Source organism: Phalacrocorax aristotelis, chromosome 3 (assembly GCF_949628215.1).
Source record: "Phalacrocorax aristotelis chromosome 3, bGulAri2.1, whole genome shotgun sequence".
Lineage (NCBI taxonomy): Eukaryota > Metazoa > Chordata > Aves > Suliformes > Phalacrocoracidae > Phalacrocorax > Phalacrocorax aristotelis.
The window spans coordinates 126,671,024-126,695,544 of NC_134278.1; the positions used below are offsets into that span (position 1 = coordinate 126,671,024).

At 48.5% G+C, this 24,521-nt stretch overlaps 1 long non-coding RNA gene across 2 annotated transcripts; it reads left to right on the top strand.

The window, feature by feature from the left end:
- Positions 1-217: 217 nt before the first annotated feature.
- Positions 218-19,131, top strand: LOC142055491 (uncharacterized). Of its 2 annotated transcripts, none has more exons than XR_012659952.1 (2): positions 218-645; positions 10,777-19,131. It is a non-coding gene; the product is annotated as an uncharacterized LOC142055491 (long non-coding RNA). The 2 variants fall into 2 exon arrangements; XR_012659951.1 differs by lacking the exon at positions 218-645 and adding an exon at positions 804-934.
- The last annotated feature ends 5,390 nt before the right edge of the window (positions 19,132-24,521 follow it).

Here is a 24,521-nt window from a genome sequence, read left to right on the forward strand (position 1 = left end):
CTTGGTCAAGGTGGGGGTGGAGAATGGAGGCATCAAATTTTCCCTGAGCTCTAATACCTCTGTAGCCACAATGAGATTTAAATGAAGGCAGAGTTTGGTCTAAAGGTTCAAATTCCTAGCCGAGCTGATCTGACCTACCCTTTCTCCTGGAAGGCTGTCCATATAAGTAATACCAGTTTAGGATCATCAGAGTCCCTTAGATCCTATTTGTAAGATCTTAAGCTGTAAGCTTCCCACACATCACATCTAGCTTTGTCTCTCCACTGGATAGATGCTTGGAGGAGAACCAGGGGACTGTCAGAAGAACCGGGGCAGGAAATGGTTTCACGAGCCAAAGGGAAATTGGAGAAGGTTAAAAATTAGCTGTCTGAATTCTCGGCTGATATCAGTTGCCCTAACATAATGGAACTGCATTAATTTACTGTAGGAAACCACCCGACACCACTTCTCGTGCAGGACTACGCTGACAGAGTAGTAACCTGGCTGGGAGAGGCAGGGAGGGCGTCCCTGTTCCATTCAGCGCTGGCCCTCTGGCGCAGGCTGCTGCATGCACATTTGCTTCTGCACAGGCGCCACTGCAAGAGACAGTGAGTTTTGCATATGTGAAAAACATTAAGCCTGGATGTAGGAAAGCCTTTGGAAGCGGTAAGTCACACCAAATTTTCTTTAGTCTCCTCTGAATCTGGCCCAGTGTTACTAAATAGCTTAATGCTCTGTAGATTTACAATGTTTGTTGAAAACAGTTTGCATGAAACCTGACCGGCTGAAATAGAGTCTGAGAATATCTCCAGCTTGCAGAGCTGTCATTAAACATTAACAGTGAGCAGCTGGATCGCCTGTGGATAGCACAGGCTTGCAGTCCTGTCACTGCTAGTGGGAGCAAGCTTCGTAAGGAGTGGGAAGAAAACACACCCCGGCATGTACAACATAAACCGTGAGTCAGAGGAACAGGATAGCAACGAGTTTAAACTGGGACTACCTATCCTTGCCTCTGAGGCTGAAGTGGGAGGCACGTGTCCTCAGGATGAGATGCTGGGTTAAAGAGGGATGGAGCTGCCTCAGATGCAGCTGTTCATACAGCTTTACTTCACTGTTTGCATTGCTTTCTGTCCAGCTCAGCACTGCAGCATCATTAGGGGAAGTAGAGACTTTGGCAGAGAGGACATTTCACAGGGGCTCAGGCCCAACATCAGGCAGCAGAGAGCAAAATAAAAAAGAGGAGTTTCCTTGATGACACTTGCGATGGGGGCCACGTGGCATCCCTGTGCTAGCTGCTACGAGCAGATGCGGGCTGCTGCAGACGCCTTCCCGTGGCAGGGCTGGTGCAGGAGCTGGACACCACCAGCCTGGGCACCTCCCAGGCTACCATTCACAGCAGCTAACATTGATTTGCTTTATACCTCATTTCTGTGCCACAGACAGGGCTGGCATTTGCCTCTACTTGCACGGGACAAGCAGCAGCTCTCCTGCCACCAGTCCTAAATACAGTTCAGCAGACAGCCGTGCGAACACCATGGAAATCCTTCAGAAAATAATTAGTGGGGAAAGGAGATGAAGACAGACAGAGGTTTAGGGGCTGACAGCATGAGTGTCCTGAGCTGGGTTTGCCATGTTGTGCATTATTCTGTGGTGAATGCCCATGGGCACCCACTTGCTGGTGGGGCAAGTAGCTCAGTCAACTAAGAAGCCTCCTGTACTATGGTATAACCCATGAACACAGGCAGTTACCGCAGGTAGCTGCGGTACAGTGCCCCATGGCTTTCACCTTGCCTTGGGTGTGCAGCCATCCCTCTGGGCTCGCCTTTGAAGGCCACTTTGCAATCGACGCATCAGGGATTGAAATCTGGGGTAGTGACCCTGCAGACCACCACACTAACCAGTCGAGAGCCCTGACCACCCTCTTCCTCCCGGACTCTTCCCCATGCGGCACCACACAAGTGCAGGGTGCAGGCTGTGTCCGTGGGCTGGTGGCTGCAAACCATGGGGCTTCACCCACATCTGGCTATAGTGGAGGCCCTGCCCCAGGCCTCAAAAAAGACAATTGCACACCCAGCCAGGGAGGGGAGCTGCAGTTAGCCTAAATATCTTCTGATTATCCCATGTTCGGCACCTCTCAGCTGAGGTGGAGCCTATGATTCTCTTGATCAAGTGAAGACTGACTGGTGACTGATTGTCTACGGCTCAGCCGAAGGAAAGTAACCACTGGGTTTGGATTAGTAGATTGATTAAACCTGAATTCTCTCCAAGAGGGATCTGTTAGATACTTGCGTCACTTCCTTATTCATTTTAAGTATGCGTGATGTGCCTGTGGACATGCAGGAGTCACTCGGGGGTGGTGCCACTCAACTCCATGGAAGCAAAACGAGCTAGGCTCGGGATGCGCGAGCCCTGCATCAATCCCAGCCCCTGTGTCTACACAGGGACTCGATGATTCTGTTTCCAAAAGGCACCTCCTTCAGAGTGGATTTTCGGAGCGTGGTGCCACAGCTGCATGGATAGACAGGCAATTTCAACAGAAGTTAATGAGAGTCATGGAGCTAAGAATTGCCACCCCCACAACCCAGTAGGGATTTGAAAATGTGACCCATAACTTTTTCTTTTCTTTCTTTATTTTTTTTTTAATTTACTGGAGGTTTCTTGGAATGGAAAGCACATTTTTTATAGACTGATGTGTGTTTCATGGGTAACAGAGGCGGTGTGTTTCCAGCCTAGGCTCAGCAGCAATTGGCATTAGAGTGTGTAGGGGAAGACAGTGAAACAATACACAGGAAGTCTTTAAAATACAGTAAAAGAGCACTTGGGCTGATGAAATAATAATTGGAAGCTGTATTCAGCACGGTATTTAAGCATCTGCCTGATTCTGCCCAGAAGCAGTTCCACTCACTTCAGTAGGATTTATCACGAGGCTACAAATGAATACTTTAAAACATCCTGCAGCATCACGGTCTGAGCAAACGAAGCACATTCATTTGATTTTTTTCACATGTACTTGTTTCAGGGCTCTTGCTTTGCTTGCTGGAGACTCTGGCAAAAGCTTGTTTTACTGGCAAACCTAGAGTACATTTCAAAATCCTGCATGAGGACTCATGGAAAATGGATTTTAAATGCCCGACCTTGGGCCGTTGTGCCAGAAGAGTTGGTGCCAGTAGGGGAAGAGCCCCAGTGTCATGTGATTTATTTGTCTGGACAACGTAGCTTGGATTTCATGTATCTGCAGTCCAATATTTCATGGAATAAATGTCCAGGCTGAGTTCTGTTTTAGATACCTGATACGTACTAGATGCTTGAATAATGAATAAATCTGAAGAAATCCCACTATTCTCCAGGCTATTCCACCCACAGGGAAAAAGAAGTGAAATGCTTCCCTTCCCTGCAAGCCACTCACTCAATTCCAGTAATAATACCTCAGTTTTCCAAATGCATCTTCCATTTCAAAGCACTTTTCAAATGCTCATTATCTCTGACCATAGCCGTGCCAGAAAGGGAAATGTTATCCCCTACTAGACAGGTGAAGAAGACAAAGACGTAAAGAAGTTCCCTTCCTTGCCCCAAATCTCAAGGGAATCAGTGGCAGACAGAGCTGGGGAGCTCTTATTTTTTCTGGCTTTTCAATTTCTGGTCTTGTGCTTTAGCTGTTTGCCTAACCTGTGTCTAGATGCTGCTTCCCTGCCAGAGCAGGGCCGCTGCAGGGGCTGCCTTTGTGCGAGGGTGAGGAGTGGGAGGTACGCGCCTCCACAGCACCAGGCTCACGCTGAGGTTCCCCCACGGGTGAGGAAAGGAGGCAGTGACTAAAAAGGGTTCAGCCTCTGCTTGAGGCCAGGCAGACGGGTGGGAGGAGAAGTAGGGGGATGCTGTCCAGAGGAGCACAGAGCCACTTCTCTGCACCTGCAGCAAGCAGGCTGAGTTCCCCCAAAGCATGCTGCCTGCCTCGACCTGGGGTGCCTGAGCAGCAGCGCCTGGGCAGGCCCCCTCTCCCCCAGCACAAGGTGGTGACAACTGGGCACTCACTGCGTGGGTCTCCATGCCCTTCTAGGAAGGAGGCTACAACCTGGATGGGCTCAGCCGGTGGGGCTCTGGCAGGTTGGGCTGCCCGCCAAGGCTCGATGATCTCCAAGACTCCCCAAAGGGCATCCCTTGGAGAAAGGAGCATTGAGAGCTGGCCAGGCCACAGTAAAAGGGTGAAAAAACCTAACCCTCAGTTGTAGAAGGGAAAGCCTTTAACCTCAGACTGGGCGCTCAGTGCTGGAAATGGTTCACAGCCCCCTTCTTTCCCGTCACCTCCCTGCAGCATGGCCTCACACACGAGGAGGGGAGAGAATATATGTTAAGGCAGTTCACCATTACAAGATGAGAGCCAGCAGCTTGAGGGCTTGCCTATGGTGAAAAGGGCTTGCTGGGCTATCCCAGTGAAAATACAGCCCCATCCTGGCAAGTAAAATCTAGATTGCCCTGCTGGTATAGTCTAAACCCATTCCTTGATGGGAATAAGCTGTATCAGCAGCAAGATGTAGTTCCCTATATAGCTACACTAATGCTTGGAAGAGTGTAGGTTAGGGAGGTAATATGTTTTTCTCTTATTTGTATAACTGATGTAGCTATACTGACCTACCTTTTAATTGCAGTGCTAGTGCTGCCCCTGCTGTAGCGTACCTTCTATTTTCTCATTTCTCTGGCCAGCAGGTTGTGAACCACTTCAGATGTGGTTAAAACATCTCAAGGCTTTTTTTGCCAAGGTGATAATGAAAGGCATTTAGTCTGCAGAAGGCCTCAGTGCCACTTAAATCTCTGCAGATGGGCTCTCCCCGACCCCAAGCCCTGTGCTGGCCCTCAGCGCAGCATCAGCTCACCCAGGGAAGGAGTCCAGGAGGATGCGCCTGGGAGGGACTGTCCCTGTTTCATGGATGAGCAAACCAAAGCCCACGAAGATTACGGAGTCCTATTCCCTCCATCCACCATCGGCATGGTAGTTACTCGGTTGTGATTAAAAATGCAGATGGGCTGAGCTATTGGGGATTACGTAGGGGGAAAGAGCCCTCTCTCCATCACATTAGGTCAAGGGGAGCTATGCTAGGGGCTGCGTTGTGAGAGGTGGACATCTGCCTGCTTACAGCCCTGGGTCTTGGGACCCATATACTCTCATAATTAAGTGTACAGCTCTGGGGAATGAGGCACCACGGTAAGACTGTTAAGGGGGGACCTGCACTGGGGTGGAGATGTTAGGTGGGCACATGGGAACCTTGTCAGGATGGGGTCGCCTGCACCGCAAGGAGCTGGGAGCCATCCTATAGCCTGCTGGCAGCTCCCTCGCTGCTCCTTGTTGTAGGAATGGATGAGAAGTGTGTGTGACAGAAACTTACTTTTTTATATTCCTATAATTAATTCTTTTCATAGCTAAATAAATGTTAGTAAGCTTATAGGAGAAAGTAAAGGTAACAGTCCGCGCTCATCCCAGAGAAAGCAAATTCACTGAATCCACCCACAAAATTAGAATCTTCCTGATTTTTTCCCCGCCTTGACATTTATGCAACGTTTGTTCTCACTAGAAAGCTCCAGAACTATTTGGCAGGTGGGTCTTAAAATGTTTATGGCCATACTCATGACTTCACATCTGTGAAATGCTATCTGTGCAGGAGCCTGAGGGACAACTGCAGGCATCTTTCCTGGCCCTTCCCCTACAGTCTTTTGAGCAGATTTTGGCACCTCCAGTTTTTACATGAAAAAGCAGATGGGAGAGAGAGCACTTCTGAGACGGCCTAACACCTTCTTAGCCCAGAGATATTTTAAGCATAAATCTGCTAAGAGACCTCATGAGATTCCAGGCTCCAAACTCTCCCAAGGCAGTAGGCTCAGCTCTGGCATCCCATGCTGTGCAAATGCAGAAGCGGTCAGGAAGGAGTGGGACCACTCCAGCCATAGCAGAGTCACACCAGATGAAGCCGCCATGGAAATTTACTGAGCAGAGGGGGAGAGCCGAATCCCCCACACCGGAGAAAGTACCAAGTTGCCTTGAATTGATAACGTACTCGCCAGCACGAAAGTGGCCAGATGAGCCTCTGCGGCTGGCCTGAACGAACGTCAGGAAAAGCAATCATGGGATAACGCCAGCTTTTGGAGCTGGATGTCTGCCTCTGCTGTCGCACAGCTCTTTTTCAAGTGCTGGCGGGAGCAGGGTGACCCTGGTGGGAGGAAGGCAGCGTGCAAAGAAGGCATCGTGGTGAAGCGAAGAGCTGCTGCCGAGCCATCAGGACAGGCTGTACCTGTGCTCCTGACTTGTTCCAGCTGGGTGGTGAAGGTGCTTTGGCTTAGACCTCGGTAAAAAGAAAGTTATTTGTTGAGGCAGGAAACGCACCGGCAGCTGCTGCATAACTGAAGCAGGGGCTATGATTTGACTGCACTTTCGTCAGAGTGCTATTCAAACCTGCTACACTGCTCGCTTCTCCTTCCCTGTTAATAATTACAGTCACAGTGCTGCTGGTGTCAAATCGCTGTAGAGGCACTGGCTGAGCTTCTTTGTGAGCTGTTTGATAAATAGAAAAAGATCTTTCCCGAGTGTTTTGAATGGCCAGCTGCAGAGCAGCCTGACGCCTCGCTGCCTCCCGCCTCCCTGACCCAACACCCACCTCAGCTCGGCACCCTGGTTCCCTCCAAGCGCCTTGCCCCAACTGCGGGGCCAGGAAACCTGCTTTCCTGGACAAAGTTCCTGCTGAGTGCTGTTTAACACAAGTGCCTCTTCAAGTGTCGATGAGGTGTTGCTCGGCCAGTGTCAATATGTTGCCCCTTGGGGCTGGCGCCATTTACTGATGTGCTCCCACGGGTGCCACTTTCCTCTCCCTGTGCCTCTGCCACACAACGATGGGGCTTGTGCCTGACCCTGCTGATGTCACCTCGTAGACCAAATGCTTAAATAAGCATTAACCTTTAACTGCATGGTGAGGTTGTCTTTAAACTCCGCGTATCTCCCCAGTCCATTGCACAGTGCCTATCCTCTCTGTCTTCAGGTTTCAGCTTTCCCCTGACTGAGTTGCAACCAGCAGACTCCCAGCATGACTGCTGTTTCCTACTCCCATCACCGCCTGTAATTAATGGCTGCTAAAGGAAGATTGGGACTGCCTTTTATATACATTTCCCCACCCAGCACTCCCTCAAGCTCTGTGTTACTCCACTGGAGCCACGCTGATTTATTAGCACTCAGGCAGACCTGTAGTCATAACAGGCTGGGGAATATATTTTCTGTACAGGCTCAAGATTAACACAGGAGTTCAGACCTTAGTCAGAGAAGGGGCTGCAAGGTGGGTAAGAGCACCCCAGGTAGACATATCTAATGAGCCCACGGAGCAGTGGCTGGGGAGATGACAGAAGGTGCCATGCAGAGCCCGGGCCATAGGGCCATTGCTGCTGGAGCTGCAAGCTGTTCTCCGAGCATGCATCGTGCCAGGTCGTGGCAGGGGCAAGGGCACTTCCACCCCTCCCTCCCTTGTCTTCGTTCATTGTCCACCAAACCCACAAACCATTTTGCTGTCCCTTCAGGAGGCAGAAGATGGGGCGTACTGTTTCACAGGGGCATTTTCTGCCCTGTAGAAGAACACATTCATACGCGCCTGTGATCCTATGGACACATTTTGTGCCATGAACAGTTCCAGTCATGCCCAGTAATGTCCTCTGAGGGGCAAGGTACTATCCAGGAGGGGTGGCCCATGGTTTCCTGCCCCGGGAACTTACTGCTAACTTACTGCTAATTATCTTCACAAAACCACCACCTTGTGCTGAGTTACATCATGTCATAGTGTAATGCCTTTAAATCATTAATCTGTCTTACTTCTGGACGAGTGCCAGAAAAACTGATGAAGGCCAGGCTGAGTTCAGATCAAACCAGAGGCCATTGTGGTTAGGTTTATGGCTTTTCAGAGGAACTCTCACCTGCAGCCACAAATCTGCCTTTATTTGGCTTGAGCATGATCCAAAATTACCTCAGAGGTCAGCAGTGCATGTCTTGCAGATTAGTGAAAACTACTAACCTGATGTCATCCACCATCATCATCATCATCATTGTTATTATTATTATTATTACTGGGGGAAAGGGTGGCTGTAGTCTGTTGTTTTGTAATAAAAGTCCAAAACTGATTTTTCCCTTTTGCAAAAAAAAAAAAAAAAAAAAAAGGAAAGGAAATAAAAGGCACAGGAGCATTTTGCACCCCGAGTCTTGCTGAATGCCATAGCTTTTGCTACAAAGAATCCATTGTAGGCAGTGCTCTAAATCCGCTTTGCAAATGTGAATTAATGAAACTTCCCAGCACCTCCCCATGGTAAGTCAGAGGGGCGGGAGCCAGGCCCAGGAGAGGAACCGTGACTCAGGCCCTGGCAGCCAAGCCTCCGAGGGAGGATGGTGACACTCCCGGGATGCCTGGTGATGCAGCTGGGGAGCCTGGCTCTGGCCCACAGTCAGGCTGGCTCTGGCTGTTTACTCCAGCTGCTCCTGTCCAAAGTCCCTTGGACTCGGCGTTAAAAGCACCGCTGAATTTCCCCAGCTTGCGATTAAGTGGCCTTTGCCCCAGTTGTAATCTGTAAAATGGGGTTAATAATATTTTCTTGCTCCCTCATGGCCAGGGAGGATCTGTCATTGTTCCCATGGGTGAGAAGGGTACGGAAAAGGGAAAGGAGAATAAATATTTAGCCAGAAACAGATACAGATAAATCCATCTGTGTGATCGTCCCCTCCTCAGACCACATTCCCTTCCTTCAGGAGAGGGAAACTGCAGCCTCTATTTGGTTAAATCATTTACGCACATTAATGAACAATTAGGGAGGGAAGAGGGGGGAGCTAGCCCAGAAAGCCTTCCACAAAGAGATGCCCTTGGTGGTGCTGGTTTGATTTAGGATAGGAGGGGAGCAACCTGACTGTGATAGATGAGGACTCTGTCACAACCCCAAGTATCTGTAAAATCAAATCTGGGTGGGAGATTTAAGACAAAGGGCCAGACACGGTGTTGATTTAAACTATTGTAGTTTCTCTGGAGTCGCTGGAGCGATGAGAGTCACATTGGGAAGGTCTGGTCCCGTGGGTGCCGAAAGAGAAGGGCAGGGCTGGAGCAGCCCCGCACTCTTGGCAGGGTTGTGGCTCTGTCAGAGGAGCTGTGGGTTTTGCTCTTGGTTATTTAATTCATGCAGCTCAGCCTCGTGATGGTCCCTGGGGCCCAGCTGCTATTGAGAGCTTTCAGCTTTTCACGTGAGATCTATTGGATGTGACAACGTACACATGGGTCATATGCTGCTCTCTAAGCGAGCCACAGTTAAGTGCAGCATCGCAGTAAGAACAGTAAAACCCCAAACCCATCCTTTTCACCCCAGTGCAAACTGCCCCACATCCCAGCTCTGTTTCTGGACTCTTTCCGACAGTGCTCCCCACTGGGAGCTGTGCAAGAGGTCCCTCCGCTGATCTACGCATCCTGGGAGTCTCTCCATGCAAAGAGAGCATTGAAAGCAGAGTAATGAGCCAGTGAGTTGGCACGCTCTCCCAGTACGGCCAGAAGAGGCTAAAGCCCAGAAGGCATGTCCCTGTTTCATGATCATCTGGGCTGAGTAAACAGACCTCTTCGAGCTGGAGCTTTGGTTGCTAATTCTGACTGAAGTTCACCAAAGCTAGAGAGATGGGGGTGCAGAGTGTGGAATAAACTAGGTTGGCTTCGTGCTGAAGCAGAGAAATATAGATCAAACAAATGCAAATTCAAGGAGAAACCTTGTACTCTGGAAACATCTTTTTAAAACATCTTCTTTCCTCAAAAGCCAAAGCAAGAGAAAAGCAAATATAATACTGCCATCCCAAAGCCTCTTCTGCTCCGAGCAACACCGTCTAGCACTTTGCAGACTTCCTTATGCTAATTCTGCTCTGCTAACTCTGCTAATTCCTACCTTGGGTGATGCATCTGAACTGTTACTTCAAACCACCTCTTCTGGCCAGAGAAAACCAATAGTTTAGAAGTAAGGCACTGAAGCAGGACCTCCAGGACCCCCCCAGCTCATTCCCAGCATTGCTGGATCTGACCCTTTCCCACATGCTGGAGTCAATTCACTTGCACTTTCTCTGTCACGTCAGCCCTGGGACAATCCGCAGTTTTTTGGGACACGGCTGTGAGGTCACCGGGGACGCAGTGCCCTCTACAAGCCAGGAGGGGATGGCTAGTGAGACCGCCAGCCTGACTGAGGTCTGCTTGGTTGTGTAGAAGTCCTTTGATGTAGCAAATAGCCACAACAGATCAGAGCTGACTCAACTCCTGGCAGGTGTTTGAAGTCAAATATCCAGAGGTTCAAATATTAGCCTACTCCATCACCTGTCCATCAAACATTAACTCTCTCCACCAGGAGCACACTTACCGAGTCCCTCGTCTCACCGCTTCCATGCTGGTAATTTTCCTTGAGACAAATGCAAACCACTGCACCCTGGATGCTGCTGCTCTTGCAGAAGGAGATAAGCTCCAGCCCAATTATGGGAGAACATTAAATACCATTGATTCGCAGCTATGGATTTATATCTGGCTGGGGACTGAGGGTCAGGGTGAAGAAAAATAGTTTCAGTGCCTCTGTGAGTTAATTTGTACATTAAATCTGCCTTCATCTTGGTAATGAAAGCTGGATTGCCAATGCCATGCATTTAAAAAAACATAAGTCATGCTCCTAAACTAGCTTAAAAATCATACAGTGAGATATTTGATGTGCTTTTAATTGGCTCTCTGGTCCTGGAGATGCTAGGAGTTTGTGATTTCCATGCTTCTTATTTTGCAGGGTGCGTCAGACCTGTGGTGCGGTTCTCAGGAGCAGGGAGTCTCTGATGACCCGCTCCCTGGGGAAAGAAGGGCTTGGTGGAAAACAGGCTACAACTCATGACAAAAGCAGTCAGCTCTGCACTGGCAGTACAATCTGTCCTGTCCTCTTTGCCTCCACACCTTAGCCGAAATCTTCTGGGAGTCAGAAAGTCTCCAAGGAGCTTGGGCCATCCCGCCCCCCAGGGCTGCCCACCTCTGCCCGGCCAAGCAGGCGTGGAAGAACCAGGCGAGCAATAGGGCAAGTCAGTGGGACTCACTGGAGGTGGCCTGCGGATGAAATCATCTGCTCTCTCTCAAAATCCAACTAGTGCCTGAAAGGTTATAAAAGTATCAAGTTTTCCCTAATTCTTCTGAGGCGCTTACACAGCTTCGGTCCCATTGCTTGTGAGAGGTGGGAAACAGTGAGGTTGCAGGAGGCAGCCTTGCACTTGTTCTAATGTTGGGTCTCTGCCCAGCAGTGAACAAGATTATTTCTACATGTATTACCAAAATCACGTATTATATTCACAAAATGTTATTTTTAACCTTTATATATCATGTATTCCAAACTCATTAACTGTGAGGGTATATTCCTGGCCCTATTTCCTAGCAGCATTAGGAGGTTTAATTGAAGTGCTTTGAAATTCTGGGATGAAAAATACTGCCAAAGTGCTATGTATTATAATTATTACATATTCAGGAGACAAGCAATGACCATACGGTAATCTGATGAATGAATGGGGATTTCACTTGCTATTCCCTCAGTCATAAACATTCTCAATGAACAGAGATTGCAGTATGAGAACCTGCTTAATACCATAAACTTCACTATAAATGTGTACAGCTGGGCCAGCGGTCACACTTTCATCATCTCGCTGAAGGAATGCACTTTGGACTCATTTCCCTCTGCCAAGGTTTAGCACCCACAGCTTCCATTCTCTGGGAGGTCAAACTCTGCCGCCAATGTTATCACACTCTAATATGTAAAACAGTTTTACACAAGGACCGCAAAAGGCGGCTGTGGCTGGAGCGATCGAGGCGAAGTCATCTGGCTGCCGACCGGGGGGGACAGGCTCCTTTCTCGGGCAAATTGTTCGGCGATATTTTTAGCAGCACATGCACTGTCTGATGCATTCGGTATTTGGCTTGCAGGGCCGCAGGACACATCACGGCAGCTCCTGCTAGGAAAAGTGACAGACATGTGTAGGGTGCTTGCCAAGTGTGAGCTCCCCACTCGGGTGGCTGGGCGGGAGCCGACAAGGAGCCCGGCATTGCCAGCAACGCTGCTCTCGGCTCCGGGAGCGGAGAGCCGTGCCAGGTGGGCTGGCAGCGCTAGTCCCCACGTAGGAGCCGGCTATGTGTGTTACAGGACAAATCATTAGTTCCTTTGATGGTAATAACATAACCATGAAAATTATGTCAGCTGCTGTTCATTACAGGGCAAACCTTTCCAATCCCAAACCAAACACAGGAGTGGGTCGGGCTTCTTGCAGAGCTGGGCTGCCCCAGCCTTTCCTTGCAGGCACAGGTGACCGTGGTGGGGTAAAGTCCATCTCCCTCCCCCAGGACGTCCTGGCTAACACCATGACTTCAGCTGCGATAAGGGAAGCGCAGACAATTCACCCAGTGACACGGAAATCAAGGGAGTGTGAAGGTGGCCGCTGACCTTGGAAGGCCCTGGGTTACATGCAGCTCACGTCAGGAATAGATGCAAAGTCACTTGCTCCATCCTTCTCACCCCACACAGAGCTGAAACCTTCATTTCTCTGGTCTCAGAGCATGAGGATTTTTTTCAGTGTGGATGACAGCGAGTGTCCCTGAACCTGTTTTTCTGGAGGGGTATCTCCAAATGGATAGTCACCCCTCCTCGTGCACGCAGCAGTGGGCTGGGGGCTGCAGCAAGGCGGGAGTTTACAGCAGCCTTTCCCAGGCCCTCCCTCCTATATATGACTGTGGTGAGAAGGGGACAACATTTCTAAGGGGGCATTTACAGGTAGTGTTTTTTTCTTGCACTCAGCCTTTGGGCAGATCGCAGCTTCCCTCCCAGCAGGAAGGAACTCATTGCAGGAGGTGGCAGAGCGCATGAACAAGTCTTTAAATACATTGCAAGTAGGTCATGGCATTTCTTGCACCTTTAAATCTGCAGGCAGTCAGAAAGCAGGTGCTGATAAAGCAGGTGATTAACATTCCAACACTGAATCACTCCTCATGGTGTTTCTAGTACATTATAGTTATAGACTCAAGATCTTAAAGTCCAGGAGAGACCGTCATGATGACCTAGTCAGTCCATCTGTGTAACTCAGCCCAGGAATTTCACTTCAGTATTTACTCCACCAGCTTGAGTAATGTGTGGCTGAATTTTAGTGATGATTTAGAAGATCTGCTCTTGAATTACAGGCTTCAAATGGTGGCAACTTCACACCATCCAGAAGTGAATGCTTTCAGCAGTCATTTATCCCAGCTGTTAAGAACTTGCACCTCACTTCTTGTTCGTACTTTGCTATTGCAGCTTACAACTTCTGGCTCGTGTTGCCAAGTGCTCTGTAACCTGCTGGGGAATTAAAGGTGTCGGGGAAGACCCACCTTCCCTGCCAGAGACACGATTAAACACTCATCTCTGAGCACTCCAGCAGCCGTCCCGGGGAGGTGGCCCTGCAGAGACGTGCCACGCCGGCTGTGGTGGGCTCTGAAGGACTGCACGGCCTGGGACCTGCTTCCCGCTCCATATCAGGGCTCCTTTTGGTGTGGATCAGTACGGCTTAGGTCTCCTGCAGGAAAACAAAGCTGTTTTAGTAACCTGACCAACCCCACAAAGATTTCCACAATCCTCAGCAAATATTTAAGACATGAGGTGGCAGATTGCTTCTTACTGCTATGCATGCACATGCATATATAAGTGTGTGTATATATAAATGAGACGTAGTTGTTCAGCCACTCCTTTAAAAGATTTAAAAATCCTTTCCCCAGGGTGTGTGTGGAAGCTGTCATATTTCTAACATGTTGCAAAACTGCATTTCCTGTTGGTCTTATCTCTTCTGCATGCGCTGCAGCAGTCTCTGTTTCACATTGTGGCCCTGGGGCCTCCATCCTCATTAGAAATCTGTTCCCAGGAGACTGGAGATGCACCAGCTGATCACAGATACAGTAGCAACAGCCGGCGACCAAACTCTCTGAGCCCCTGAAAGAAAAGCAAGGAACTGTGCATGAAACAAAAGGTACCTTACAAGCAGGTTTCCTAAATCCCTGGTCATGTTCGGCAGCCATGACAATTGCAAGACCTCCCAAGCACCTCGCGGGCATTAACTGCTGAAGAAAACAGCATGTGCTTATCACTGAAAAAAGCAGGCTTTTGGGATTCATTGGTCAGGGGTTTCCTCCTTGAGGAGCTATGTTGTCTACTAGTGATGCCTGCTGCAGGGACCCCAGTCCTGTCCCACTCTCACCCCATGCCAGGGTCTGCCTCGAGGTTTCCCACCCTTCCACAGCACCTGCCTGGCCACCAAAACCTCACCAGCCCATGCTGCTCCTTGCTGCCTCTGCGCCCCTTACTCTCAGGAGCAAATGCAGCAGAAATACTCCTTTTTTTTTATAATTTGGGCATTATGGAGCGTGCCCGCCTCTCATATAGCCCAAACAGCTAATTTATCCTGCTGCTTTATTTCTCACAGTGCCCCTGGGCAAACTGCACTGCCCTGGCAGCGCAGCCCTCTGGCAGTAACAGCCCCTGTTACCCCAAAGCCCGTGGGGCAGCGAGCGCCCAAAGCGCCTGAGCTTGTGAGAGCAGGTGCACGGGCTCCGCTGTTGCTCAGCAAGAGTATGATTTATGGGAACGAAAGATGCCAGTACCTCAGGAATTTACCTGATCAGATCAGGCTTATTCAGCCTGTCTTTGCCCCAAAACTGCTTGCCAGGCACTGGCTGAAGTTGCTGCTTTTCTTTGACATGCTACCTTCTGAAAAGGTTGCAGAAAACAGTTCTTGGACTGCATCAGACTACCTCTCCTTTTTGTTGGGTGAAGCCTCATGTGTACGGCTTTCGCAGCCACAAGCCTTCAATTTGCTTCTTAGCAAGGCATTAAAACCTGTGCTGAAATGAAAGTGGTATCCTTCATTCGTTCCTCTCACGGCCGCAATAAGCTCTTGAGCCCTGTGCTTGTACTGTGCCTAACGCAACAGGACCCTGGCTGAAAACCGGGGATCAGCTGAGTCCCACAAAAATAATACATAAAAATCTCATTTTATATCAGGAACGAGAAAGCATCAAACTCATATCCTCTTTAATATATAACACGTGTGAATATCAGCTACAGGAGCAGAAAAAGCTTTCCTGAGTCGTGCTTTTCTAGGCAGAGCTGCTGCCTACCCCTCTTCTCACAGCAGGCAGAAGAACCTCAAAGAAGCAGGTGTTTTTCATGGATGAGAGAAGCCCCCGGTCAGTGCTTGTAGTCCGCTTGAAACACACTACTAATCTTCAGTGGGGTCTCTGCTCAGCTGTGTAAACATGCTTTCTTTTTGAGGATTAGGTCCAAATTCACTTCAAGTTTTGTGGCTGAGTTTTAAAAAGAAAGATGAATCCAAAAAAACAATAGCAAGGATTACTTTCTGTTTGGAGAAACAGATCGCAAGCTTTTCTGCAGTCTAGGGATGGACCAGCCTCGAAATTATAGGTCCCTAGCAGCTTCCAGTTGCAGATTTCATGGCTCTTTATTTAAGGGAACATGGTAAAATATTGCAGCTTCCGTGGGTTAGAGATGGGAGAAAGAGACCTGGCTAACCTAAAAGGATGTCCTGAGGTCATGGAGAAAGTACTGGGCTTAGCCAGGATCTGAACAGACTCCCAGCTTTAGCAGGTCTTATAAGCAAAGCCATCCCTCTCTCAATACTCATGAAAATGGGGTGGGAAAAGCTGTCAAGAAGTTTGTTAGAGAACCTATATTACATTTCCTGGCTTCTGTCCATCCATTCAGCCCCACAAGAGAAGCAGGACGGGCAAAGTGCAGGCGCAAGCTACGCAAAAAGGAGAGGAGGAATCAAACCTGATACCGGGGTGAGTTTTGAGCAAAGGTTCAGGGTGGCTCTTGTTTTCCCCCTTCCACTGCACCCTGGTCCCTCTGAATGGTCAAATATCAGGGCTGTGACATTTTAAGCCAAAACGAGGTAGAAGCAGCTGTTGTTTGGATGGTGCTTTGTGGGGAGAGGAGCCTTGTAGTTTCTCTCAGTCCTTGGGACCACCAGGCAGGTTTGCCCTGTTCAGCAGCTTCTTGAAAGGGGAGAAATAGCACAGTTTTTCATGTTCATCTCTGGTGTTCAGCTCCAACTGGCAAAGATGAGCTTGAATTAAGCCGTTCTGGGGCCGTCCCCTGCATGCAACCTTTTTACATTGGCATTTTCTCCTTGCAGGACAGCGAGGGCTGTGACTGGCACCACAGGGAGTAAGTGGCTGGAAGGCTAACGATGCGACCTGCTGATATCTCAATTTTTGCCACATCCAATTAAGCAATAAATGATTCTGGTGGAAGTGTGGAGGCACACAGATTATTATGCAAATCAGGCTGCTTTGCTACCAGCAGGCTTTTGCATTGCCCAAAATAGCACCAGCAGGATATTAGTGCAAATGTCACCTTTCTCCTCCGTTAGTTATTGCCTCCCATCTCAGCCATCGTGCAGCTTCCCAGAAGTCAGAGCTGTGATTTCTCACAGACTCAGGAGTAGAAATGGATTTGAAAGAGAATTTTTAACGAAGCTCTAGTCACCTTCCACAAACACGCTAGCACATCCAGCACTGGTGGCTGAGGAGCCTGGTGCAGTAGCAAAGCCACCTGAAGAAGCCACGTTGACTTCTTCACCAAGAATTTTCTGTGGAGCCAAGCTGTGAACTGGTTCACAGACACGCTCCAAACTAGAAAAGACACCAACTTTTTGGGAAGTGATGGACAGAGCTGCCTGGAAGCAAGGAAGTCTGGGGCTTCACCATCAGTTGACTTACACTGTTAAAAAAGCAGAAGGAAAGAGTGACACTAAGAATTTTGAAGCACTTTATTTCCCAAGTTATTTTGTCCTGCCTGCTTCCCTCAAAAAGATCTCTTTTACTCCGTGTCCCTAAAATAAGGGCGAGACAAGAAGTGCAAGCTCTTGCCCCCATCCCTGTCACTAACTGTTGTTAGCAGACAAAGCCTATTGTTTGCTGCCACTGGTTATTGCTCCAGCAGCAGCAGCCTCCAGCGCCAGCCCTCAGCTCAGGGCCCTTTTTGTACTCAGCACAAACAATTGCACAGTCCCTTTCTGTAGATGGCTGCAATTTAAAAAGATATATACTTTTCTCTTTGTTTTCCCACAGTCCCAGTGACACACAAATTCACAGGCTGGCTGCAGCCGCCCTGGAGATGGGGGTCAGAGAAGGAGCAGTCGTCACCCATTGCTATAGCACGTGGCCCTGTCCAAGCACACCTCAATCCCTCAGGTGAAAAATAGTATTGTTCTGTTAGCTGTGCCGGGGTAGATCTGTCTCTCAATCTCCAGACCAAACCCTCCGAGTTTATAACACAGCTGAGCGGGGTTTACCGCAAAGTCCCCATCTCTGTCCCCGGTGCCAGACTGAACTGAACTGAACTCATCCAGATTTTGCAAAAGGAACATAACTGTCCATGGCCAGCGATGGCAAGACCTGATCTCTGGGCACAAGAATGAATGCAAACAAAGCCAGCTGTACAAAATGTACAAGGGATCCTGATAACAAGGCGATCCATGTCATCTGGGTATTTCCTTGAGCATCCACAGCACAACTCCAAGATGCATGATGAAACCTGATCAAACTGTGCGGATTTGTTTGAATTTGTGTTGGAGGTTTAGCAGTTTATTCAAACATGGGACGTGGGAGACAGTGACGCATGTGGCCTGAAACAGAGCCAGGAGTGCCATGTCTCTGCAAACCAAAGGTCCTGCTGCTCAGTATCTCTGGGGATAAATTATGTTCACAGTCATAAATAAATCCTCTGCTTTAGCATCTGATCATACTTTGTTTTGCACCGGGATAAATCCAAAACTGCCTAACCACATCAGAATAAAAAAAAAAAGAAAAAGAGGAGAGAAAGGGACAAATCTTTCTTTTCCTTCTGCAGTCACCAAGGCAGAATTCAATGTTTTCTTCTTATGCCTAGACTGGAGAGAAAGGGATATTTATCTTTTTGGATTGCAAATTTAATTGATTTTTGCTTGTCCTTTTGGGAGAAAAGGAGTGCAGTGACTTTTTAAAATGTCAGGAGACACATACAGATGGGCAAATCCCTTTGTCACCAGGCCATGAGGCAGACCTGCCGAGTGGCCGCCACCCCTCAAAATCTCTGGCCTGCTGATGCTGCTCCAGAATTTTGAGATGGGGAAGAAAATCAAGAGGTAAATATGCAAGTTTTAGAGGTACCTTGCTGCTCTGACCTATTGTTCATCAAACAGCAGCAAAGCAGTTTCAGGATCTCCTTCGCCTTCACCGATTAATTGGCTTCATCCCCAGCAAGCAGGAGTACAATCCTCAGGCTCCCTGCGCTCTGCAATGAGAAACTGCAATGGATTTATTCTGAGGGCCATGTTTAAACGTTATTCATGCTGGAAAGATGTTATCAAGGACCCTTGCTTCTGTGTCGCACCACATCTTCTGGTTCCAGGTGCCCGTGGCAGGCATGCAAAGGTACAGCCTGGCCATGCAATGCCCCTGGGGTCCACATCCCCAGGGTGGCCGGGGGCTAAGGCACAGGCGTTGCCCCCTCCCACGCGTGCAGGCAGCTGCGTTCCCGCTCCACTCTACATCCTCCCAGGCCGCAGCTAATCACTGCCACTTCATTACCGGCGGCTGGGGCTTTGCTCAGCCCAGAGGTGAGAGCTACACGGCCTTTGGAGACTGAGAGCTTCATGCCTCCACGTGCCTCTTGTCTCTTGCCGGCCACAGTAAAATCGGGGACTCCATGGCTTGAACTCGCAGTGCTGCAGCCTGCAGCGCTAGGAGCCATCCGCCAAAAGGTAAGGAGCTGGCTGCGGGCTCAGCGCTGCTCTCCAGCGAGTGCTTTCCTGTGGCCCCGGACACCTGGACAAGCTGAGAATTCCTCAAGATCCAGCTTATAACTAGGAGTGGAGCCTGTCAATGGCTGAATGGCTGTTGCTACCTCCTCTAGGCTGCGATGGAGACCGAGCGGCAGAGGGTGCATTCTGGTCACAGGGGAAGGCAGGCTGGCGTTGTAAATAAAGATTATTTTAATACAGTGTATATAAAACCTATTCATTTTATATATAATAAAACTTTATATATACATGTACATATATTTACATTTAAATGTTATACATTTTTATGAATATTTGTTTATTCATTCATTTATTTTAATGCCTTCATTCTCCAGAGGAACCAGTTTATATCACAGAAGAAGTGAGTGTTTAGTTCAGGCAGAAAATCAGGGTTATTTTAAGGTGGCTCAGATTGGCTGTGCAGTGGAGGCTTCCCCAGCCCGCAGGGACTGATGAAAGTCCCCACCGAGCTGAAAGCCTGGGAGGCTGTAGACCAAGGAGGAGCAGAGCAAATAATGTAGTGTGACGCTGTCTGCTGTCTTGCTTATTATGAGTTTATTTGTTCCATTTTTCCAAGTTACACTAATCATCTCATCATTATGCAGCCCTTTTGCTCTTCCTCCACACTAACTCCCAGGCTTCACCAGTCCCAACAGCAATGCTCTGATCACGCTTTGTTTTTTTGAAGCAACACTATAAAGAGCAAAAAAACAGGAAAAAAAAAAAAAGCATTAAATGAAACAGAGGAATCTCTTGGTGGTGTTTCTAGTAATCCTTTGACATCACCAGTAGTGAAATACCATAAAGCATCTCAAATGTTTTTTACAGTTGTTGGCTTTTTAAATTTTCTCTTGCTTTTCCCACCTCTCAGCCTTGCCAGCACCACTGCCGGGCAGTTTCACGTTTGCTTGTGGTCCCACCACCCTGTGGAGGTGACCATATCCCCCATGGTATTACACCCACACCCAATATGGTCACCAACCCTGAGGTCCTGGCTATACCTCTGGCTTGGCAATAGTGACCCCCTGGTTCCCCTAAAGGTGCTGCTGGGCGGGGGGGGCTGGCGAGGCAATGGCACCGGCATTGCCAGTGACCATCTCTTTCACCACCCCTGGGTGCCGTGCTGCTGGCCAGCTCACTGAGCAGAGCAGAGACGCTTGGTCTTCCAGCAGCAGACCCCACTGCATGCCACTAAGCCTATCATCACCATTCAGGTGCCTCAAAGTTTTATTTTCCGTTTGGATTTCACCCAGCCTAGGAGGTCTGAGGGAGACCCCCTGAGCTAGACCTTCCCCCGTGGCAGGTAGGGGCTGGCTTTAAGACACGGGCCCAGCCTCCGCGGCTTGCCAGTCCTCTGAGACACGGACCAGTGTTAGTGAGAGAGCACGTCTTTGTTAGTTCAGCCACGGAGGCCTCCAACGCTTCATTCAGGTCTCGTTAGTATTTACCATTTGGGTCCAGTGACTCACAGTACTTAATTTATTAATTTGTTTCAGCAGCTCCTCTTTCAACACCTCAGGTTCTTCTGGTGCCTGATTTTTATTACCTGGCATAGTAAGTCTCTCCAGCACCCTCTGTGGAAAAGACCAGTGCTTAAAGGGATCGAATACATGTTCTGCTGTAAGATCACTGCTTTGTTTAATCGCTCTGCTTCCTAGTGACTCAGTGGACAAGTTTATTTTCCCTGTATTTCGAGGAATAGCTACATTTGTATTTTATGATGATGTTGGTATTTGCTCTTCCCATTAGCCTTCCTAATTTACTTCTTATATTTTAATGATGGAAGATATTTTTTTACAGAACTAAGAAAAGAAAAACTCTCTTCTAAAAATTCTAATTATTTTTAAATCAAAAAATCCTAATTATTTTTAAATCAAAAAATCCTAAATTCTTCCCATGCTGCAGAAGCCCGATGCTAAAATCGAAGCTGCCTTAACCACCATACCCCGTGTACCTCCCCAGGCAATAAATCTTCCTCAACAGTGACTCTTCAGGCAATCCATCCAGCCCCTGCCTCCCACCCCGGGACTCCCAAAACTACCTGTGACCCCAACTCCCGGCTCCCCAGGGCACCCTGTGCAACGAACACGCTGAGTCTAATGGTCATTTCTGGCAAACTACTGCACACATACATGTGTATATATATGTATGTAAGTAAAATCCAGTCAACATAACACTGAGTAATTTTTCGTGTGGAGTGACTTTAAAAGAGCCAGGGGTCAAACCGAAACCAGCTGTCAGCCTTCAGTCAATCCCAAATTAATAATACAACGTGAGACGGGCCTCTAAAGGTTTTTTAATGTGTTTATATCTTAACTTGATAAACAGAGTCAAGAGAGAGAAGATGGAAGAGGCAGGAAGCTTAGCAGGGTTACTTTTCCGTAAAAAACAACTTGTGAAAACATCTGCACAGCCCGCAACTTCCCAGCTGTTCTCTTTAACAGAGCACTTAACTTGTTTATATTTTGCCTAACACTGGAATCGTGGCAGATTATTTTTGTTGCGGGGTCTTTGCAACATTTTGTAGGTGGTCTCGTAAAAGAAAGCAGATATTTAACCCCACCACCACCTCCTTCTCCTTTGCCCTGGTTGTTTACACAGTGGAGCTTGGTACCAGTTCCCTCCGACAGCGTGTGCGTGGGGGGCCTGGGGGCTCAACTATCACTCTGCTTTTGCACCAGAGTCACTCCGTTGGCTCTGCTGTGAGGGCTGGGGGCCGACAACAGTGAAAATGTGAGATGAGATGATTCGGGCATTCGCTTCAGCCTGGGATGTCCAAAAGACGGCTTGAAATCATTATTTGCTGCCTTCGACTTGTTCATGCCAGCAGCAATGGGCACTGTCTCAAACCTGAATGACTTGACCCTCTGAAGCCTGTGGGATGTCCTGTGTAAAAAAAATGGACCCACAGGAGAAGGATCTGGCGATCAGAGTCCATAAGGACAGTGAACAGCAGTGGGTTTCCTATTTGCATGGGCTGGAGAACCACATATAGGAATTTTTTACTGCGTACAGGTACAGCTTTCAGTTGGGAGCGTTTTCTTCTCTTTCATCCTGGCTATTTTGCCATGTTTTCAGGAGATGCATGAAGCACCTGTGATATTGCCAGGTCCAAAGCTTCTTGGGGTCTGTCAGGTTTTACTGCCCGCCCCAAAAATTCCCACCCCACAATCCCATTTCATAGGGCACAGCCACAGCCCCACAGGCTCTCAGATGGGGCTGTGTCTCCTGCTCCTGGCCAGACTTCACTACGTGAACGAGTTTGGGCTAATTCATGATTGGATCAGTTTTTGGATGGCAGGTCCTTGAAGGAAAACAGAGCAGCTGGAGGAAATGGTGTGGCTGCTTTTTATGCTCAGCTTGTAGCTCTGACTGGAGCTGATGGTCTTTGCATCCTGCCCTCAAGGGCTATTTCTAGAGCAGGAATACATTTATGAAAAGCTGTTACAGCATAGCCCAGAGCGATGGGCAAAGCAAGGCTGCATGTGTCTCCTGGGGAAGGCTTGCACAGCTGTAGCTGGGAGCTAGGTACATTGCCCCCAGAAAGGTCAAACAGGATTTACCATAGGTGTCTTATTGACATTAGTGCCTTAGAAATTATTTTTGAGCATGTCTATGTGATTGACAGAGAGAGTTAGCTCACATAGGCTGAGGACTTGGGAAGTCTTATATTACTTTAATCCATTTCTTTTCTGTTTATTTTTTTTGTCAATTTAAAACGAATTAATCCTTACTGCACTGGGTGGATTCAAATGAAAGATGCTGTAGAAATACTCTACGTTTTCCAGTAACGATATTTTCAAGCTGTGCTGACAATATTCCGTCCCCCTGACAAAACGCAGACAGTTATAGAGTCATTTCTCCAGAGTCCTCTGTAGTTAAGTGCCTGAATGCTGGAGTGCAGCTGGCAATAGTATATATGGCGGGGATACAGCTTAGCATATTGGCTAATGTACTCTTCGTTAGTGCTTTAAATTCACAGTATACACTGAAGATTGTGCAGCTAGCTTTTTACACTGCTCTGCACAACGTTAGCTAAGGCTACTCGCTACCTTTCTGGGTTGGTTTTCAGACCAGTTTTCTTTGATCTGTTGGTTGCTGTTTTGTTCTTCCTTATTCCCTTTTATAGCCACTCCGTTTGGTTTTCCCATGTGTGGGAAAAACATTGACTTTCAGTGCAAGAAGCCGCTCGGTGGGGAATGGTGCCTAACGCACCATATGGTGCAGGCGAAACATCTGTGAATCTCTGACGCTGCAGTTCTGCTTCACGGGCCCAGGATGCATTTCACATGCGTGCTAAGGAGAAATGAATATGACACGAGTAGTATTTTTCAGGAACCTTGACGTATGAGAAACAGAGTGATTTTGCTAGAGGAGACAGTAAAAAAACCAGAATACCATATTGCGCTAAAACCATTTTCCTAATGGAACTGTATTGCCTCTATTACTCTCCTTTTCCCGTTAAACTGCAGTATCTATTTTCTATTGCCATCATGTAGTGCTGGAAATAAATCTCGTGGCAACCAGCGATGGCTCATCTTACAACTTGTAGAAAGGTTAATTAAATGGTGCGTGGGGCTGGCACTGGCTCACTGCAGCCTGAACGTGGGGATGACAGATTGCCGGGGGTGCGCGAGCCGCTTCCTCCTTCACCCTCACACAATCCACACGTCAGAGAGCTGCACCGGGGGATGGGTCCTGAGGATATGTCCGCTTGGCAACAATTCCCCTTCTACAAGTAAAATTATTCACATGCACAGAGACTTTCTGGAAAAGAGAGTTCAGATGTGCCTGTGTGTTTCAGGCACCCGACATAACATTTTTTGTGGGCTTTTTTTGACTTTTCAGGAGGTTCATCAGCCTGCTTACAAGCGACCTTTTTCTGGACATGTCATGGACACCTTTTGCTTGCAATGGCCCTGGTGGTCTGCAGTGATAGTGGTGCGGATAGGCACTCAAGCAGAGACTGCTACACACTTTTAGCACGATCTTTCCTCTTGATTTTGCCCATGTAGCAGGGCACAGCTCCGTGTTGAGTGTCACTGGTAACACTGAGCGCCTGGACACTGCCAAGGAATGACAAAGCTAAGGATGACCTAGCATTTAAAGCACTTTACAGGGACTGCTGATACTCAAGTTCAGCTGCTGGCTCTGCCCCAGCGGGTGTGTGTCGGTCTGTGTGCAGACTTGGTGGGCCAGACCTTGTGCAAGTCGCTGAAGCGCAGGTCCTGCTGAGTGACTGACACCAGTGATCGATGGGGACCACAGAGTTTGTGAAATGCTTGTGATGCTTCCTTACCTCCCAGGGCCATTCGGATCCGGCAGAGGAAAGATGGTACAGTGCTTTGGTACAGGGGTGACTGGGTTTCTGGAAGGACCCTTATACTGGGAGTAAACACCACAGGGCTGTGTAGGAAAGGTCATCTTTTTCTGCTTGCATACTGCATGGAGGGCTGCTGTCTGCATGGGCTTGGCCAAAAAAGGTAGGTACATGTCTGCCTAGCGAGCACTATCACAGCAGAAACATCATTCCTGGGACAGAAGCTTTTAGGCATGGTGATGCTGGCTGCTCTCGAAGAGCAACTAGCTGTGCAGCTCCTCTTTCAGGTCACAACCCCACTGGGAAATGACCACCAGGGTAAATCCCTAAAACACTTTTATACAGGATCCAGGACTT